Raw genomic sequence first — 4,327 nt, 5'->3', positions numbered from 1 at the left:
CAGATCTAGTCCCTTAAACCTATTTCTCACTTCCACTGTATAATCACAAGGGATTTGATTTAGGTCATACCTGAATGGTCTAGTGGTTTTCCCTACTTTCTTCAATTTAAGTCTGAATTTGGCAATAAGGAGTTCATGGCCTGAGCCACAGTCAGCTCCCGGTGTTGTTTTTGTTGACTGTATAGAGCTTCTCCATCTTTGGCTGCAAAGAATATAATCAATCTGATTTTGGTGTTGACCATCTGCTGATGTTCATTTGTACTCCAGGAGTTGGTAATGGACAGGGAGGCCTGGCGTGCTGCAGTTCATGGGGTTGCAAAGAGTCGGACACAACTGAGTGACTGAGCTGAACTGAACTGAACCCCTTCCTTGGCGGGACTTGCACATGCTCCTTGGTTTCCTTTCTCCTGGTCTGCCACATGGCCTAAGATGGTGGTCATCTGTCCAGGTTTTTAGCACCCTGTTCTAAATGGGATTTGATGAGACCTAGCTTCTTGAGAGTAATCTCAGAGAGGGAATGTTAACTGGACATATGGGAGGAGTGGGCCCCTGAAGGAAATACAGGGTTACCCAGAATAGCATAAATCTAGGTTCCCCAGAGTGGAAAGAGAGAAACATTCAACAAACAATAAGTATTTATTGAGCACCTTATTATGTACCAGGTACTGTGCTGGGCCACCCCCACCCTGGCTCACCCAAAACAAAAAAACAAGATAGAGTCAGAAAACACAAATGCTGAGGGTGAGGAAAGGGCCAATTGAGGAAGAAAGCTGAGGGGACTGAGAAGCCTGAGATGATGGGGACTTGGCCTTAGGCCTTCTTTTTGGCCTCCTCACTCTAATCCTCCCCCTCTTCTGTGGTGGCATCCTGGTACTGCTGGTGTTTAGAGATGAGGTCGTTCATGTTGCTCTCAGCCTCAGTGAACTCCATCTTATCCATTCCCTCACCTGTGTACCAGTGGAGGAAGGCCTGTCTGTGGAACATGGCATTGAACTTCTCTGAGATGTGCTCAAAAGCTTCTGGATGGTCGTGCTGTTGCCAGTGAAGGTGACTACCATCTTGAGGCCATGGGATGGGATGTTGCAGATGGCCATCTTGACATTGTTGGGGATCCATTCCAAGAAGTAGCTTCTGACTTTGTTCTGTACGTTGAACATCTGCTCATCCACCTCCTTCATGGATATTAGCCCACAGAAGATAGCATACACCATGAGGTACTGAAAGGTTGTTGCTGAACCATGAAAGATGCTGGGATTCTTGGCCTCCAGAGGAGAAGAATTCAACCCAGGGCCAGAGACTAGGCTTGGTAGCTCAGAGCTTTTGTGTAATAAAGTTTTATTAAAGTATAAAAGAGATAGAGAAAGCATCTGACATAGACATCAGAAGGTGGCAGATAGAGTACCCCCCTGCTAGTCTTTAGCCAGATACTATATAGCTACTAGCAGTCTGCTAATTAAACAAAGGAAATGTCTCAAAACTCAGAATGGCACCAGGTGAGTCATCCCGGGCCATAAAACAATTGACATGAGTCTTGAAGAAAGGCAGATTTCCATACAAATATATAGTTTCATTAACTTAGATTAGGAGAATAATGTATGAGCATAACATACTGGTTTGTCAAGTTGGTTCTGAGCCTTTAGGCGAACCCACTTGAAGACAGAGTCTAGGGTACATTAACATAGCTTAAGACAAACATTTCCATAAGGAAAATGCATTGGTCAGCTCAAGGTTTGAGAAGTGTTAAGTGGAACCGGGTGTCATTATGGCAACACAAAGTTTTAAGAGAAACCTCTTTGTATAGAGAAGGGGAAAAAATATAACACTAGTTTGTTTCCTCCTGCCGCTTAAGAGAGAGATAAAAAATGTCTGATACTTGCAGCCTGTGTCCTCCATTTGGGGACCCCTGGCCTTCCTGCCTTTTACCCGCTCAGTACTGGCCATGGTGGGGGTGACAGGCAGCCGTCATGTTCTTGGCATTGAAGACCAGCTGGATGAGCTTGGGCCCACTGAGCGCCTGATACTGCTGGCTTCCATGACTGGTCAGAGGGGCAAATCCAGGCATGAAGAAGTGGAGACATGGGAAGGGCACCATGTTGACTGCCAGGTTGTGGAGGTTGGCACCGAGCTGGCCAAGGGAGCAGAGGCAGGTAGTGACATCACTCATGGAGGCTGGAAGGAGGTGGTTCAGATCCCTGTGGGTTGGCAAGGTCAGCTTGAGGGTGTGGAAGCAGATATTGTAAAGGGCCTCATTGTCAACGCAGTAGATCTATCTCATCAGTGTTTTCCAGTAGCTGATGGGTGGTGTTGTAGGACTCAACCACAGTGCCAGACACTGGCTTGAGGGCACCTCACTGAGGGTGTTCATGATGTTGGCCCCCTCTGTATCATGGCCCTTTGCCGGGAGCCGGCATATTGCATATTGAGTGCATATTGCATATTGAGTGCAGCACTTCCCACAGCATCATCTTTCAGGATCTGGAATAGCTCAACTGGAATTCTATCACTGCCAGGAGCCAGCATGAGGAACTCCGCCCATGACAAAGGTCATGAGGAAGGAGGCTCGGCATACGCAAAGGCGGGATCGAGCCTCAGGAGTCCCGCTGGAAATTCTCGAGCATCTACCCCCAAAACCAGAGTCTGCCTACTTTCTGCTTTGTGCTTTCACCTACACCTCTGACTTAACGGGGGGCTGTCCCCCACTACCTCTCTCTGAAAAAGAGTTAGCTTACAGCTCCAGTTAATAATTCCTGGGTGTGACAGTGTTTAACCTACAAACTCCTTTGGAAATTCTCTAGCCTGCCTGAATAGGTTTTTCCGGCCACATGTGATTGTTCAGAGCCTCCCAACTGTGAGAGGCAGGAGATGTTCTAAACTGTCTAAACACAGATTCCTTTGAGTAGTTAAAAGATTGATTAGAAATTGTATTGGTGAAGGGTTTTTCATTTATTGGGCCAATGTTTGTTGCTAAGTCTCCATACCCCTTACCTACTGTGTCCTTGGCAGTGTATTGATTGATATAATGGGTGTATAGAAATGTAAGTAGTAGCCTCAATGTTTGTAACCTTGGACCCTTGAGTTAATTCTTTTCTTGATTGAGCCCACCTCACCTTTGCCCTATAGGAATGCAGCTTTGTCCAATGCTTTTTTGGAGGCTGGTGCCTGACTTTGGAATAATCACCTTTAGAGAAAGATAAGTTTCTTATAATGTTAACAGGCCTCCTGGCCAGAAGATGATGTAATTCACCTGAACTTTTGCATATGATAAGTTTGAAAGCCTGGCTTTGATTAGGACCAGGAACTGCTGTCCTTGCATGACTCCACTCCTTGCCCCATTATCCTCTATGCACAACTTAAGGTATAAAAACTACTTTGGAAAATAAAGTGCGGGCCTTGTTCACCAAAACTTGGTCTCCCCATGTCGTTCTCTCTCCCAAATTCTGGCTGAGTCTCCATCTGGAGTGCGGAACCCGCCATGCTTGCTAATTATGCCTGGGCTTCTAAGATCCGACCGGGGAGGCCTCAGTGTCTCCTCTCCTTCAGGAGAACGGAAGGACGCCTGCAGCCTACGTAAGTGGTGCAAACTTCTTGTCTTGAAGTTTTATTGGTCTCCCGTGTAAACCAAGCTACTCAGCCTCTTTTCTCCACTGAATTTTCCTACTGAGCTATCCTCATCCTATTACTCTTTATATCTTTGATAAAATATTTAAATAAATAGGTCGCTGACGCCATCCCCGCTTCGAATACCCTGGATCAGCTGGGGCTGGTCCCTGGCAGCCCTTGCCTCAGTTGTTGCCTGCCCCAGACTGACCAAAAACAAATCACCTGGTCTGATGATCTGACCAAAAGGACTTGAGAGAACAGAGCCCATGCTCCTGGGTTCTAGATCCAAAAAGATAGCGTGAGGGACATATTTGCCTTCTGTGTCTTCATTGTATTTGGTACATGGAAATGCGGTCTGGCTCCATGATATGGGTGTGGGTCAGGCTGATGCCATGTTCATCACTGATTACCTCCCAGAACCTGGCACTGGTCTGATTGGCTTGGATGTGCATGAGTTCCCTCATTGTTAAAATGTTTTCTGATCTTTTTGTTGCCTCAAACTGTGTACGGGGCAAGGAAATATGTAATTAATTTTTCTCTGCTATCCGGTCACAGGCTGGAAGGATGGGACAGGCCCGGGGGGTTGGAGCAGCGAGATCCAAATGTGGCAGCAGGAAGGTTCTAAGAGAGCTGGGAGGCTTTTGATAAACACTAAGATTTTATTGATAATTTTGCCCATGTCATAACTCCCAGAGAGTTAATGTAGGGCTTTTAAAAATTTTTTAAA

At 46.2% G+C, this 4,327-nt stretch overlaps 1 pseudogene; it reads right to left on the bottom strand.

Annotated features, from left to right (window-relative positions):
• Positions 1 to 671: 671 nt before the first annotated feature.
• Positions 672 to 4,064, bottom strand: LOC133251651 (tubulin beta chain-like; annotated as a pseudogene).
• Positions 4,065 to 4,327: the final 263 nt, after the last annotated feature.

Source organism: Bos javanicus, chromosome 7, assembly GCF_032452875.1.
Source record: "Bos javanicus breed banteng chromosome 7, ARS-OSU_banteng_1.0, whole genome shotgun sequence".
Classification (NCBI taxonomy): Eukaryota; Metazoa; Chordata; class Mammalia; order Artiodactyla; family Bovidae; genus Bos; species Bos javanicus.
Note: the sequence above shows the minus strand (reverse complement) of the source record. Positions and strands in the feature narration are given on the sequence as shown.